The 17,463-nt window shown below is 40.2% G+C and overlaps 1 protein-coding gene across 3 annotated transcripts in view; it reads left to right on the plus strand.

The window, feature by feature from the left end:
• Positions 1-475: 475 nt before the first annotated feature.
• The window catches only part of LOC135219112 (fatty acid hydroxylase domain-containing protein 2-like), a 54,006-nt gene continuing 37,018 nt past the window's right edge, over positions 476-17,463 (plus strand). The window contains exons 1-2 of one of the 3 annotated variants that reach the window (XM_064255557.1): positions 476-615; positions 1,036-1,258. The gene's annotated coding sequence lies outside the window, so the exon portion shown is untranslated. Of the gene's footprint in view, positions 1,259-17,463 lie in introns of all 3 variants that reach the window. The other 2 variants (XM_064255559.1, XM_064255556.1) reach the window with 2 other exon arrangements.

Here is a 17,463-nt window from a genome sequence, read left to right on the forward strand (position 1 = left end):
AAAAAAACACGTCTAAGCACTGGCTAGACCCAGCATTGCATAAGTCTGCTCAAGATGCGATCAGCGGTATGGAAAGCTTCACCTCCTGCATGGCATACCATATGATTTCTTTGTCTATATTCTATAATCTTTCAAAGAAATTCTATCCTCAAGCAAATAAAACCATGCTATAGGGGCTACGATTATCAAATCAAAATACAATTATCAGGATGATTTTATAATTAGCATGTTTTATTTAACCAAAATATTAAAGGTAACTAACTATACCAGAGAGAGAGAGAGAGAGAGAGAGAGAGAGAGAGAGAGGAGAGAGAGAGAGAGAGAGAGAGAGAGATTTACGATACGAGCGTAAAAATAAAACTGTTAGCATTTCAAGAATGAAATTATCTTAAAAAATCTAAGAGGGTTCAAATGCATGCAAATATTTGTCAATAAAACTCCTCATACTAAACTCGTAACTTCGTTAGCCTGGTCACCATCTTGGTTGTACCCTTTCAGTTATACAGTATTCACCCAACCAGCCCTCTCGCCCACAGATATCACTCCATGATCTAATAGAATACTTCCACCAGTTTATTTGCAGCAGTTGCCAAGGGAACAACCACCAGACGGTCGGTGCGTCCTCTTTATTTGTTTGTTTGTCTTTTGAGTCATCCACCCACGAGCCTTAACAGATTCTATTCTTTTTACGTCATCTGCTTACAATTCAATTATGGATTCACACCCATATGCGCATACTTGGATTCTGGTTATTTATAAGTATTTATATGTGAAGTGTACAGTTACAAAAGAAAAGGAGTGAAACTTCAGCTCGGTTTCATAATACTGAAAATGAGAATATGACATCTTTAGCTGAATTGAGGAAACAACTTCTAGGTTATCAATGATATTTGTTTGTTCCTGAAATGCCAGCTCTCATACTTCTTCCTTCCATTATATTTAGTTGAAATTAGTTCCTAACCCGCTGCCTCGTCGAGGCGGAAGAAAGTTTATCCGTCTTTCGTGACATGAAAGTGAGCGCCGTTTGTTTCTCAGTGTTCGACACCACGAGCGAATCATCTTTGCGTCCGTGACGTCACAGTGACATCATATGGGTCTAGCACCTGCGAGAGGTGCGGAGTGACCTTCCCCAAAGAGATTGAACTTCAACCCACAAGCTTAGCCTTTGTCATCTCATAATCATCGCCAGTCCACTGCGTGTGGTTACTGTGATAAACCACTGCTGTACGACTCTCCATTTTGCTTCGGAACCAGCAAGGTAAGGGAATGCAATGTTTTATTTGGATTTTAATTTCATTATTTTTTTTTTACTTTGAATGATTGACATTAGTTAGTTATTAAACGATATTCAAAGAGAAAGGGGACATTCAGTGTTGTGAAAATTACAAAGGAATCAAGCTCGTATCACATACACTAAAGGTATTTGAAAGAATTATGGATGAAAGATTCCGGCAACAAGTTTTCTTTGGTAGACAGCAACTAGGATTCATGAAGGGATGGATGGATGTATGATATTTAGGGCCAAGAAGGCCATTCAGCGCCGTAATGAAGGTTAAATAAGTTGAATTATGGTAAATGAATTAATGAATTAGTGAAAGAAATGATTCATAAAATTAGATGTGACTAATAAATAAATTAAAAATATGAATTTTAATGAATGGAGTAATATATATTAAAAATAGTTTAATGTCTTTAAAAATCTGTATATGATATATAAAAATTTATCTAAATATTATTAAAAATTTCTATACACTTTAAAAAGGAAATGAGAGCAGAAATGTCTGCTTCATCTCCCAAGATATATGAGAGGGATTTACCCTGGAAGGATTGGAAATATCTTTCCCTTTGGTTAAAATATCTTTGGCAAAGCATCAGAATGTGCTCCACTGTTAGTATCTCGTCACAGTAAGCACACACTGGTGACTGGTGGGCTGCTTCCTTCTAAAATAAACTGATGGGTTAAATAAGTGTGCCCAATCCTTAACCTCGTTAAAATAACCTCTACTCGTCTGTCAAGCTGGAATGACGAAGGCCACGGCTGTATATTTTTCCTAATACTTCTATACTTACTGTTATTGGCAAGAAGAGGAGAAGTCCACCTTTCTTGCCATTTACTTAATACATAAGACCTAATAGGACCTTCTAGGTCTGTATGAGGCACTTTCCTGAAGGTTGTTTCTGGCAAAGCACTAGCAGCTTTTAAAAGCTTCCTTGTCTGCAGTCTCGTTTCCGTGAATCCCCACGTGAGAAGGAACCCAACAGAAAGAGACTGACTTATGCAGACAATATATACTGTTAATTCGGCAGTAAATATTGATGCAAAGTCGGGTAATTTAGCTGTATATGCTGTATCACCAAGGATAACAGCACACCCAACACCACTATCTGACTTTGATCCATCTGTATAAATCTTCACATAATTGGCATGGGTAACGTCGTGCTCTAAGAATTTTCCCCTAATCTCTTCTTCAGTACAATCCTTTTTCTTAAATGATTTCTTGCATACTAATGCTTCAGGAATAAGCCATGGAGGATTTACAGGATGTTTTACTTCCAGGACTTTCTGGGATTTGAGATGGTTATCCCTAACATCCTCATTCAGTCGAATTTGGAATGGTTTAGAAGCTCTTGTACCAGAGAAATTCTGCGAGTCTGTTTCCTTAAGTACTTGAAAGGAGGGATTTTTGGGAGCACTTTTCATTCTAGCTACGTATCGCAACCCTAGCTCTTGCCTTCTTAGATCAAGGGGAAGATGATCTGTGTCGACATACATGCTTTCAGCAGGAGAAGTTCTAAAAGCCCCTGAGCATATTCTCAACCCCATGTTCTGTACAACATCCAATTCCTTTAGCTTGTTGGTTTTACAAGCTGAGGAATAGATCTGACAGCCATAGTCTAGATTGGAGCGACACAGTGAGTCATATAGCCTCAAAAGGGATTTTTTATCAGCCCCCAACTAAAACCAGAAACAACCTTTAAAATATTCAAAGATTTTTTCACATTAATCTTTAGGGCATTTATGTGGCTGGCCCATGTTAATTGTGTAATCAATACATCCCCAGAAATTTTACTTCACTTTCATAAGGAATGATAGATCCTTTTAACTAAGTGTGGGAACTTCTTCCACGCCAGCATCTGGTCAATCTTACTGCAACTGTTTTTTGGAAGAGGAGAATTTAAGACCATTCTCATCAGCCCACTTAGTAATTGCGTTAATAGACCTTTGCAGATGTTTACATACTGACAATGAATCATATCCTGTGCAGTATATTGCAAGGTCATCAACAAAAAGTGAGCATTTAACAGGAGGCAAGATTTTTTCAACCACACTATTTATTGCCATTGAAAAGAGTGTTACACTTAGAAGGCTTCCTTGGGGAACTCCTTCCTCCTGCACAAAAGGTTGGGAGAAAGAGTTTCCCACTTTACCTTTAAAAAATCTGTCTGTTAAAAAGGATATATAAATCTGATCATTCTTCCACATATGCCCATATTGTGCAAGTTTTTCATGATGCCAATTCTCCAGGCAGTGTCATATGCTTTTTCGAGGTCAAAAAATACTCCGATGGTCTGACATTGTTTGGCGAATCCTTGCTGGATTTGGTTGGTCAGCCTCAGCAACGGATCAAGGGTGGAGCAGTTTTTCCTGAAACCAAATTGAAATGGTGATATTAATCCTTTAGTTTCTAAGTGCCAAACTAGTCTAGTATTTATCATTTTCTCCATCAGCTTACATACACAGCTGGTTAGAGCTATTGGCCTATAGCTGGTGGCTAGGGAAGCATCTTTATTAGGCTTTTTAATTGGAACAACCATGGATATTTTCCAGTCGTTGGGTAAAATTCCAGTTTCCCATATTTTGTTTATAATCTTCAGTAAATATTTTTTGGCATCGTCTGGGAGGTGTTAAAGCATTTCATATATGATTGTATCCTCACCTGGAGTTGTGGATTCACTTAGAGGAGAGCGCCTCCCGTAATTCTCTCAAGGAAAACCTGTAGTTGTATGGTTCAGATTTTCCGAAATCGAATTCCAGAATCATTTCAGAATTCCTAATTTTTTTAAATTCTCGAGAATAATTCTTGGCGCTGGAAACTTCAGAAAAGTGTTCTCCTAGCTCATTGACAACTTCGGTGGGCTCTGTGATCAGAGTGTCATTTATTTTTAATGAGGGTAATGGTGACGCAACAAATTTCCCACTCAGTTTCCTTATTTTGCGCCACACCACTTTCAGTGGAGTCTTTGAGTTTATTCCATTAATATAGTAAAGCCAACTTTCTCTTTTGGCTCTCTTATAAAAGCGCCGTTGCTTGGCTAATGCACGTTTGTAGACTAATTTAGACTGAGGAGAACCACTAGTTTTGTAACGTCTGTAGCACTTCTTAGTAACTTTCCTCAAAATACCACAAGTCTTATTCCACCAGGAACTGCAGGTCTACGAGGTTTGCCTTTTGTTTTGGGAATCGAGCCTTCAGCACTCTTCAGAGTAGATTCAATAAAGTAATCATAAGCATCTAGATGAGAATGAAATGACTCAAACTCCCTATCTAGTATGACGCCCTTACTGAATTTATCCCAGTCTGCCTCCTCTACCTTCCACTTCGGTAAAACTTCAGATGGACCATTCACAGAATATTTCAAATGGATCAGGTAATGATCACTCCCATTTAAATTCTCGTTAACAGACCAAATAAAATCAAGGTGGATACTTGTTGAAGAGATACTAAGGTCCAGTGCAGAGAAATAATGATCATGAATGCTGTGGAAAGTCATTGACCCATTATTATATAGGATAATATCATTCCTATCAATAACATCTTCAATTAATTTCCCTTTACTGTCTAGAAACCCACTCGCCCAAAAGGGGGTTGTGGGCATTAAAATCACCTAGGAGAAGTAAAGGAGCTGGAAGTTGGTTAATTAAGGACTTAATATCTTCACTGTTAAAAACAAGATCTGGTGGAAGGTATAAGGAGCAGACTGTTATCCTCTTTTCCAAGATGACTGAAATAGCAACAGCCTGTAGAGTTGTATTTAATTGTATTATGGAGTGCTGCAGAGCTTTATTAACAATAATTGTAGCACCTCCATGGGCTCGACCACCACTTGGGGGAGAGGAGTTAAATATTGAATAATTTAGTCCATGATTATAAGGAGAGTTACCTAACATTGTCTCCTGCAGGCATATAATCCCTGGATTGAATTCATGAATTAAGACTTGAAGGTCTTCTGCACGGGCTCTGAGACCTTTACGGTTCCACTGAAGGATATCAAACATGAATGTTAAGGTGGTAAAAAGTGCTACTTCCCACTCCTTAGAGGGGAAGTACTGTTCCTAGTGTGGAGAGGAAAGTTCTCCTTTATAAGTGACTGTTTCTTTAATCCCTTTTCATTTGAATTGGAATTTAGAGTTTTTGGCTGATCATATTTTTGGTATTGATTCTGATCAGAATTTCTCCTGTGATTCTGCGAATCACAAGGCATGTCCTTTGTCTTAGGGCGGCAAGACTGATCAGAACTCATATGTTTTCGGGCTGAAACTGCTTTTGGAACTACCTTTCTAGGTGGAGAGATCTCTTCCAAAACACTGAACCCATTTGAGGTTTTTATTTTAAAGCCATCATTATTTGGGGATGTATTCCTTGTGCGCTTCTTGGCGGTTGTAATTATAGTTTTCTTTTCATTTTTGTTTGTGGCTGTGGCAATTGATGGCTCTGAAGTAGCTCTATCTAATTGGGATTAGTACATTGGATTATTCTTGCTGGAAGTGTTTTTGGAACAGCTTCCTGAATTATTAATTGATTTTGGCTCCCTTTTTTGGGAGGTGAGCCTGCAACTATCATATTAGTCACCTTTGTATTGACTTTGGTAGGTGAATTTTCTGTACTTCTTGAAGTGCAACTTTTGGTGTTGGACCCCAAGGCACTAGCAGATGAAAATTTCTTGACAGATTGGGGATCTTCATTATTTACAGTCCGTGGAGTAGCAGGTATGTGATGCCTATTATCAGATGCAGTTATTAGTTGCCTTACAATGCTGGAACTTTTCATAAGTTTTATTACTGAAGCATAGGTTGAGTTGGCACTTTTGTTTGCCCCCATTACCACACGCTTTGCTTCGCTAATGCTGACATGTTCATTGTCAGCCACTGCCAATACATCTTCAAATCTGTATCTGAGGCAAGTCCTAGAATTTGGAGAGTGATCACCCTTACATTGAAAACAGTATTGGGCTGCTACACACTCGTCAAAATTATCATGCTCCGAAGAGCACACAGAACATCTTTTGTTGTTTTCACAAGAGTTTTGAATGTGGCCATATTCAAACATTTGCGACACTGTTTAGGAGTCTTTTATATCTTTTACCTGCATCCTCTCATGGCCAACAATGATAGTATCAGGTAGGTAACTAGAGGAGAAGGTTAAAAGGATAGCTGCATCCCCTCCATGTTTTTTTACGTGAGATACACAAGGAGGACATCGATGGAGAATCTCCTCCTCTTCAAAAACATGCAGGTCTTTTGAGTATACTACACCTTTCAGTGTGTTAAAGAATCTATGCGATGCAATACATTCGATATTTCCACTTTCAGGAGGTTTAAAATTTTGTGGCAGTAAAGAAACACAGACTTGGTTTTTTCTTCTTTACTTAAAAAATGATATATATATAATGGATACAGACACACAACAATCCTTTGGTGGAGAGGTATAATCTCCCTATAGGGCTTGACTTCAACTAACCACACATACTCCCCACTCTCCAAGAGAACATCTTGAATAATCATTGACAATCAACAACAAGTAATATACAAACTCAACTAGTCATAAACGGTCATTTACACCTCTTCCTTAATAACCCACAACAACAGAAATACCTTTATACATAAACTGTCCACTTAAACCCAAACAGTAATTAACAGTTTCAAACAATAATTATACACTACCCCCTGAATTACATTCACATATATTACAAACTCTAGCTCTTCTAACTCTTATTGAATGTCTTGGAATCGCGTTGCACTCAGCAACAGTGCCTGAATCTTCCTCTTCCCCCTCATCTTCATGAACAGGAAGCTGTATAAGAAGCTCCTCATCCTCAGCATCAGTAGTTTCCTCACTCAATATTAATCCTTGTGAAGAACACGAACGAAGATCTCTAACATGGCGTGGAACTCCATTGACTTCAACAGCTTGTTCTGACAAAACTCTCGTAACCTTGCCTCTTTCAAATTGCGTATTGCATCGCATGTTGGATGGTTTTACCCACACCTCATCACCTGCTTTGTAGGGGCCACTCACTGCCACTTTGTTCATTGAGCATGGATCCACTCCTCGGACCCTCACAGGGTAAGAATACAGCATACTGACAGGGGCAGTCGTTGAGTCGCAGTCATCATGAGGCATCAAATTATACAGATATACAGCCTCTGCAATGCTGCAGCCTTTCCTTGCAGCAATGACTTTAACAGTTCGATGGCATCTCTCAGCTATACCATTTCCTGATGGGAACATAAGCACATCTAAAATTAAGATGCACGCACCACTTTTTTGCAAAGTCAGCAAATAGTTTTGCTGTGAAAAGCAGGGTCATTGTCAGTTAACAGTTCCTCCGCTCCGGCTCCTCGTTCATAGAACACTGTCTCAAGTTGCCCGATGATGCTCTCACTGGTCTGAAAATGGAGCCGACGCCAGATGGCAAATCGAGATGGTCCACAATCAATGAGAGTAAGATACGGCCATCCATCATAGTGAGTAATATCCATGCCAACTCTCTGCCACACTCTATCCACTTCCAGACTACCCTTCTGCCACTTCACTGGGGCCGGGGTCTATTGACTGGCATGCCTCACAGCATTTGACAACAGCCTGTACTTGCCGCCTGGTAACTCCTGGATGGACTTTCTTCAACAAAATAGAGAGTTCTTCTCACACACCTGGGTGACCAGCAGCATGATGGATCTCCTTAATTCCATCACTAATGGCAGGGACAACAGAAGCACACACAAGTTTTGCATCTTGGTGACATGAACCAAGGCGCCCTCAGCCAGCGCTGAGGTACACGTGTCAACTGTCAGCGTTATTATTGGCAGAAGGACACCAAGTGTAATAGACAGCTGGAGGTCACACTCTTCTATCAATGACAAGACTATTCCTAGTCTTCTTCTGATGAGCATTTTCACTTGCGGCCTTAGTCTTCAATCTGCTTTTCCTAAAAAGTCCATCTGAAATCCATCTATGCACAGTAGATGAGTCAGTCATTAATTCCACCTTTTGTATCTTCCAAGCCAGTGCAAGATTCAATCCTTTAATGACTGCATCTAGCTCAGCCATATTGATGTGGCAAGAGTCGTCTTTCCGCAGCCAGCTAGCATCTTCCACAATGGAACCATTTACTTCCACTGCAACACCAAGCGCAAGAGAACTAGCTCCACCCAGATCTTGATTTGTCACCGGTGGACATTCCACTGTCCTCTCACAGGGTCATCCTTCTTAACCTTCTCCAGAAGTTCCTGCAAACATATTTTGATGTAATCATCATTAATGACGTCGTCCCATCCTTCAGTGACTTTATTGACTCTTCTCTTGATGAATGCTACCGCCACTCGCAGCATCCACAAAACAGGGTAATGCCTAACAGTCTACCACAGTATTAGAACACTGCTCGCCGAGTCAATTGTCTTGGTGCATCGCCCAGGTCATTGTCCCTTTTCCAAAAAATATCTCCTGCTCCCCCCAAAACTCTCAGGCCCAATGCTCGAGCCCCTTCATTCAGCAAGTCTTTGGTGTGGCTTACTTACTAGCCCAAAATTTCTAAGATGCTCCCTCTACACGGCTGGCCTTAACAATATCTTCATTCACCAAGATGTCATCAATATAAGCTGATGTTCCTTTTCTTACAATTGGGTCCTGAAGGAGAACACAGTTTAAAACAGATTTCATTACCATCGGAGCAATATTCAAGCCAAACCCCAGTCGAGTCAGGCAATACCTCTGGCCTTTGAAATATACAGTCTGGTATGACCACAGAGACTCATGGATTCTTATTTGCAGGTAAGCTTTAGCCAAGTCTACTACAGATACATTCACTCCTTGCCTGCGCCACTCACGTAGTTTGTCTGAGCACACATCCGAGTCTGCTGTAAATGCATCAATGTACGTATTCAGTTCTCTGAAGTCCATTACAGGCCGCACCTTCTTTTTATTTTGCTGTACAACAGCCATGAGAGGGGAATAAGCCCCTTAGCTGGTCCATATTTATTCTCATCATAAGGAAGCAGCCAGCCATCATTCACCCATCTTTGGTAGCTCTGATTTCATACAGGTCCTTTGCCTCCTGAGGTACAGAATATGCCTTTACTCCATTCTCCAGGACGCCAGGTTCCTTGCCCTCAGACCATTTCCATGTAGATGTCCAAACATTTAATCATAGGATCAATAAAATTGCACTAAAATCACGCTCATCCACCCCCACCTTCACATCAGCAGCTGCAGAAAAAAGAGTGTCTTCCATTCCAAACGTACACCACCCTGGGTATCGACAGTGACTCCTCCTAGAGCCCTCACACATCCATGCGAAGAAGAAATTTAAAACCGACATTAGAGTAGTATCACATACAGAAATGCTGGCAGTAGCTCCATTACTGAGCTGCAAATGCACGACGCCCATTCCTTCACACACCCATTCTTGCCCACTCACAGTTATCATGCTAACTGCGCACTTGTTCCATGCCTTACAGCATGAGACATGAGCGATGCTTTGAGAACACCCAGTGTCTACTAACACGCAACACCGAAGACCCTCTACACTCAAAACAGTACTTGGCAGCACCTTACTCAGTGGGTTTGGGGGAGAGGAGGCTGGCGCTGATGCCTCCTCTCCTTGCTCGTTTCCCGGACAAGCTGATGCAATGTGCCCCATTCACCACCACCGATAGCACTTTACCCTTCTCCGAAATCGACCATTTACTCGGTTTTGCGAGCAAAAGACAGTCCCTGGCAAAGTGATTTGGTCCAAGGCATACATGACATTTCTGAACTGTTGGTTTCTACTGGCACAGAACCCAAGCTTCCTGTGGCGCCCCAAAACATGTTTCCACTGAAACAGAAGGAAGGTCATCTTTCAGCCCAACCGCCCGTGCCCGAGCCAAAAAATCTGTTCCAGATCGAGGGCCTCACATGCGAGACCCAGCTCTCAACAGCTGACGAATTCTCTCTGGAAGTCCAGCTACAAAAGCACATGCAAGAGCTTTTTCAGAAATTCCTCCAAACAGGGATCCGAGTCGACGTAGATCAGCTAAGTAGACATCCAGTGGCCTCTCCACTGTGCAACTCCTACTGACAAACTGTTCATAGGCTACATAGGGATCAACAGCAAACGCAGCTAACAATGCTTCTTTCACCTTGTCAACCTTCTTCCTATCTGCTGTGGGTAACTGTAAGTACACTGCAAAGGCACCACCTGTAAGCCGCAGAGGAATCACACTGGCCACATCATCAACTTTCCGAAGCTTGCAAACCAGCTCCAATTGTGCGTTTCTGCCATCATACTCAGGGATCAGTTTCAAGTCGAAGTTACTCTCCATACTGCCTAGATTAGCTTTGTGGCAGTTAAAGAAAACACAGACTTGGTTTTTTTCTTCTTACTTTAAAAAATGATTATATATAATGGATTACAGACACACAACGATCCTTTGGTGGAGAGGTTAATAATCTCCTATAGGGCTTGACTTCAATAAACCAACACATACTCCCCACTCTCCAAGAGAACATCTTGAATAATCATTGACAATCAACAACAAGTAATATACAAACTCAACTAGTCATAAACGGTCATTTACACCTCTTCCTTAATAACCCACAACAACAGAAATACCTTTATACATAAACTGTCCAATTAAACCCGAACAGTAATTAACAGTTTCAAACAATAATTATACAAATTTGATAGCAAAATTGCTTGGGTTTCATTACCAGCTTTTATTAGCAAGTTCTTTCCATAACGCTTCAAGTTTCCAATGGGAATGGAACCTACCTTGCTCTCGATACACTCAGCAGCCTTTATAAAATTTTTTCCTCCCTCCTTGTAGCTAGCAACATGCCATAGAGGGGTAGGAAGCACTGTGGTACATGGGGCTGGTCCATGTTCTTTGTTCTTGGGGATAAAATCAAATGGCTCATCATTTAAATTTTTCACTGAAAACACTTTCGTGCTAAGAACCGAATCATTAAGAATGTGGCCATGGAGTCTTTGTTGTGCCTCACTAGCTTCCAAGGGTGAGGAAAATTTAACATAAGCAGAAAATGACTGCTTGTCTTTTTCCAGAACTAATTTCATTCTTTCCACTTTACCAAATTGTTTCATTACACTGTACAAACACTCATAATCTAATGACAAGTTTATATTAGTGCAATGAAGGACTCTATTATTAGGATCAAATCCACCAGATTTACTAACACCCTGGTGTCTCAGTGTTTGATTCTGTCTGATAGCCGAGCTCATATCCATCTTCAAGCCAGAAGTCGTTGCCAGTGCCAGTAAGTCGTCGGATCCAGGGGAGGAAAAACTTTGGTCCAAATCCATAGAATAATGCTGGTTCATATTCAGAAGTCCAAAAAGTGCGCACCCAAAATCCAAGAGCCCCGCTGAGACCCCAACAGCACATCAGAAAGGGAAACCAAGGCAGACCACCTCATATCAAGAAAGTATCGTGGATCATCAGGTATTCACATTCTCCACCAATGGCACAAGTGAGAGTGATTGCCCAGTAGTCCACCCCATACCCTACCCTTTCGGATAGCATCAATATGCTTGCAGTGGCCAGGTATAACCCAATCCGCTGCTGGGAGTTCTGCCCCCACTAATGGGGACCGACTCCCCACTCCAAACGTATTGGTGGGCTTCCGGACAGAAGCCAGGAGGCCCATCCCCAAACACCAGCCCCCCCTGGATTCCGATGGGCTGATCCCTGGAGATGGTTCCGCCCTCAAGATTGCAATAGGAAAATCCCATCACCATCTCTTAGGTCCAAACCATATCGGGTGGCGACTCAACCACCACACCTCCCACAATTAGCTTCGAATGCAAACCCCTTCCAAGGCACGATCCCTTCTCAGACTCACCAAGCAGTAAAATTTTTCAAAAAGTGGAAAATTCCACTAAATTACTCCAAAACATTTCTAATATTTTAAATACATGAGACTCTTGGACTCAAACCCGGGAACAAATTCCAGGGGTTCAAGAGCCCCCTCACCACGTCAAGGTGGTTTCACTTTGAGGGGGGGATTCATGAAGGGTCTCAGTACTGTGGATGGTATTTTCGCTCTGAGACAAATTATGGAAAAATACAGAGAGAAACAAAAGATCTTGCATGTGGCCTATATAGACCTTGAGAAGGCATATGAGAGTACCACGTCAAGAAATATGAAGATGTCTCAGGGAGAGAGGTGTGATGGAGAAGTATGTCAGAATGATCAGGGGCTGTATAGAAATGTAGAGACCAGCGTCAGATTTACAGTTGGAAGAACAGAAAACTTCCAAGTTGGAGTCAAGCCACATCAGGGATCCATTCTGAGCCCACTTCTGTTTAATATCGTATTGGATGTGTTGACGGAGGATGTCAGGGAGGAGCCACCATGGTGTCTACTCTATGCAGATGACAGTCTTGGTAGCTGAGAACAGGTGGGAAGAACTTGGAGAAGAACTTGAAAAAGATGGAGATATGCCTTGGAGAGTAGAAGTTTAAGGATAAGCAGGAAAAAGACAGAATATATGACAACCAAATTGGATGGCGACCAGCAAACCAAAATCAAATTGGGCGGCGGAAACATCAAAAGGGTCCATAACAGGGTTGCCGTTTTGAGGAATTTTGTCTACTAGTGTGACTTTCTGCTGACATCTGGTAGCCCTCTGTGGCTTTTCCGACCACGGGCCATGGCACTGAGGAATAAAATTCTTCACTTTGCCTTTTTATGTTTTATTATGAAAATAAAGTTATAAAACATATCCTGCTTATTTATAGAAATAAATTTTATGGAAATCCTTTATTTTTTCTTCATCAAAAATACTTTATGCTAAGCTAATGACGTGTAGTTTTTTTGTCACGGAAAATAATTCTACAGAGGAAAATATGCGTTCTAACCAGTGAATTACAAATAATATAAAAAAGAACTGTGTATGGTAACACTGTTAAAAGCCAAGGTTGTTAAGAAAAAATGGCAATGCTGGTCCATAAATTCAAGTACTTTGGCTCAGTGATTGACAATGAGGGTAACATGGATGAGGAAATTTACAACCGGATTCAGTGTGGTTGGAACAACTGGAGGAAGGTGTCTGGTGTCATATGTGATAAGAAAGTCCCTATAAGATTAAAGGGCAGAGTGCACAAGGCAGTGGTCAGACCAGCAATGACATATGAATTGGAAGCAGCACCACTAAAGAAAACAGAGGGCAGAAAGTTGGATGTAACTAAGATGAGGATGTTTAGATAGCTAGCGGAGTAACCAAAATGGACAGGGTTAGAAATGAACATATTAGGGGTACAGTAAAGATCACTGAAGCATAAAAAAAGTGCAAGAGGCAAGGTTAAGATGGTATGGCCACCTGATGAGAAGAGAAGAACAACACATGGCAAGAAAAGTGATGGACGTGCATGGAGGTGGATGGAACACGAAGGAGAGGAAGACCTAAGACCAGGTGAGAGATTGCATTGGCGATGATATGAGGAAGAAGGAGTGGGAAAAACGACACAGGGCAGAGGTAGATGAAAGAGACTCATTAAAACAGGTGACCCCGAATAGGGATAATTGATTGATTTATTAATTCTTACTGGCGTCGCAACGACGAGGTTATTGACGCCGTGATCATTAAAAGGAATTGCAAAGGAAAAAAGTCAATTTCAAAAGCTATAAATAGGTGTTTATATAAATTCTGTCAGAGAACTACAGAGAACCCAAAAACACACAAAATACCTATCTCACCTACACACCTATTTCAAATTAATTGTAAACAAAAAATACAAGCAACATAGGCACCCCGCAAACTTCCAATTCTACAGAGTTCTGTCAAAATAAAGAGATATTAAAAGTACTAAAAACTTATATATATGGTAATAGATATATCAATTGGAGGTAAATTTTATGTACATAAAAATTTCCTGATCTAAAGACTTAAAAGCAAATGATATACACTGACACATACTAACACATACACAAACTCAAACATCTTGACCAAACTAACCTAAATTTTTTCAAGAAGACCTGCTTCTCGAAGGTAACTAAAAAGCTTATCCTCATTAAAATCTCTGCCTATAATGGCATCTAGTTTAAGATCCATTCTTCCAACTACGTTAAAATGACGGTTCCTTGCTGATATTAAGCTGGGGCATTCTACTATTAAATGTTTTACTGTGAGGGGAACAAGACAATCCTCACAAAATGGTTCAGGGTCATTGTTCATTAAAAACCAAAAATCCCATGAGTAATCCGTGTGTGGCCGATCCGTAACCTACATAATGCAGTCTCTTTCCGACGGTCTTCTAACATATAAAGCCAGGGGTTGATTACATCAGTGAGTTCTCTCATTTTATTATTACTCTCTATTGTCCAATAGAATTGCCAAACTGATTCTACCGTCTTTTTAATTTCAGGAATGTAGTCTGAACAGGGAATTGCTATACTTTTTGGATTTTTGATGTACCTAACTTAGCCAATTCATCAGCTCGCGTTCATTTCCAACAATACCAACATGTGAAGGAACCCAGCAGAGGTTGACTACCTTCTGTTTTTGTTTTAATAAAAACAACCACTCTGTTATTTCCAGTACCACAGGGTGTACTGGATTAAAAGATGCTAAAGCTTCCAAAGGCACTCTTGGAATCACATAAAAATGGTAAAATTATCTCCTTCTAAAGTTACAATTTTCTTTAGGGCTGTTAAAATGCTAAAAAGTTCAGCAGTAAAAATAGAAGCACACTTGGTAATGCACCACTAACACTACTGTCAAGGTATACCACTCCAAACCCAACGCCTGCACGGATTTGGAGCCATCGGTAAAGAATTGCCTTGAGTTATCATGTTTTTCAGCATGGCAAAGGAATTTCTGCTTAAGAATATCACCTGAACAGTCTGCCTTGCAACCAGAAAACCATTTACAATATTTCACAGAGGGCAACTTCCATGGAGGGAATCTTGAAAATTTTGCTGGAATTACTTTTCCTTTTATTACACTGAGCTCCTCTAATGCATATTTTACCCTGTATCCAAAAGGCTTTGAGGATTATGAAGATATTTTTCATAAATACAAAAATTGCACCTTTAAAAACAGTATTGTAAGCTAAGGACTCCGGGAGTTCTCTCGTATGCTTGGTACCAATATTTCAACAGGGTAAATTTTTTATTCAATCAAATTAAGGGCAGTGCACCTGCATCCACTAATAAACTAGATATTGGAGAAGATCTAAAGGCTCCTGTTGCAATTCTAATTCCCCCATGATGAACTGCATTCAAAGTATCTAATCTCCTTGTCGTAGCTGAAAGAGTAGATTTCTGACCCATATGCCAATTTTGAAGCAACTATTGCTTTTATAAACATGTAACAAGTGCTTTCTATCAGCCCCCCAATTTGTTATGACCTAAGACTTTTAAAACATCTAAGGCCTTCATGCATTTGACTTTGAGGCTCCTGAGATGAGCTCTCCCATGTCAACCTGCTGTCAAAGATGAGCCTAAAAACTTTGTTTCCTGTACACATGCGAGTCTCTGTCCATTTTAAAAACAGATCTGGGTCTGGATGAACCCCTCTGATACGGCAAAAATGCATAACAACTGTTTTGGCAGAGGAAAATTTAAAACCATGCTCAGCTGCCCAACTGTTAACTTTATTTATTACCAACTGGAGTTTTCGCTCTGCAACAGACATTTAGATGCAGCACAACGAAATAGATAAATCATCAACGAACATTGTTGACATTACATCTTTTGGAATTTTTGAGGCTATCCCATTTATGGCTAAGGCAAACAGAGTGACACTTAACACACTTCCCTGTGGTACTCCTTCCTCTTGTTCTTTCAAATTAGACAGAGTACTACCTACTCTGACTTTAAAATAACGGTTTTTTAAAAAGACTTTAATAAAAAGTGGTAGTTCTCCACGCAGACCAATTTCATGCAAGACTTTCATAATTCCATGCCTCCAGGTAGTATCATACGCCTTTTCTAGGTCAAAGAAAACTGCCACATAATGCTGCTTGGAAGCAAATGCCTGACAAATTGCATTCTCCAAACGTATCCAATACTTTATCTGTGCAAGAATGCATACGGCGAAAGCCACACTGAGATGATGATATAATCTTCTTTGATTCTAAAAACCATACCAACCTAAAATTTACCATTTTTTCCATAAGTTTACAAAAACAGGAAGTTAAAGCTATTGGTCTATAGCTTGTAGGGACAGATGAATCTTTCCCTGGCTTGACAAAGGGTAAAACTGTTGCTATTTCCCAAACACTAGGGTAACCACTCATCCTTAAAAATTCTATTAATAACACTTAAAATAAAAAATTTAGTTTCTTTGAAGTATTCTTGATCATTTCATATAAAATTTCATCAGGTCCAGGTGCAGTGTTTTTACTGTTACCAAGAGCAAATAAAAATTCCTCCATGGTAAAAGGCATATTATATGATTTCAGATTTAAAAGAGGTAAAATCAAGTGTTTCAGACTCTGCTAACACTCTCTCCCTGTAGAATGGAGAATTTTCATCCCTACTTGATATCATTGCAAAATGTTCTGCAAAAACATTGCTTACAGCCTTTGAGTCTGTTATAAAGTCACCGTTGACTTTTAAAACTGGAAGGGGACTAGGATTGTACTTTCCTGCTATTTTCTTAATAACTGTCCAGATCTTGGTTATAGGTGTTTTCCAGGTAATTGTGATATAAAAAGTGCCCATGATTCTCGTCTCGCATGCTTTATTTGCCATCTGAATTTGGCTCGAGCCTTTTTAAAGGAGATCAAGTAGCATTCACAGCGATGTCTTCTGTACCTAGTATAAGCTGCTCTCATGACTTTATGTCTTATTTTGCATTGAACATTCCACCATGGAACAGGCTTCCGATGCAATTTTCCACTGGTTTTTGGGATTGCCTTTTCTGCTGCAAACGTAAAAATCATTGTTAAATAGAACACTGCTTCTCCTATTGTTGGCATATCTTTTGCATCTAGTTTCAGTATAACTGAGTTCCTCGAAAAGGGGCCAATTTGCTTTATTGGTACACCACCTAGGCATTCTGTATACTGGCTCATATTTCTCAGTTCTGATGACAATTGGAAAATGATCACTGCCGTATAGATCTTCCAATACCTCCCAGTTGAAGTCAATGAATGTATCAGAACTGGTGATAGATAAGTCAATACATGAAAATGTACCAGTCTGAATGTGAAAATGGGTGGGTTTTTCAGTATTCAAA

This window comes from Macrobrachium nipponense, chromosome 1, assembly GCF_015104395.2.
Source record: "Macrobrachium nipponense isolate FS-2020 chromosome 1, ASM1510439v2, whole genome shotgun sequence".
Classification (NCBI taxonomy): Eukaryota; Metazoa; Arthropoda; class Malacostraca; order Decapoda; family Palaemonidae; genus Macrobrachium; species Macrobrachium nipponense.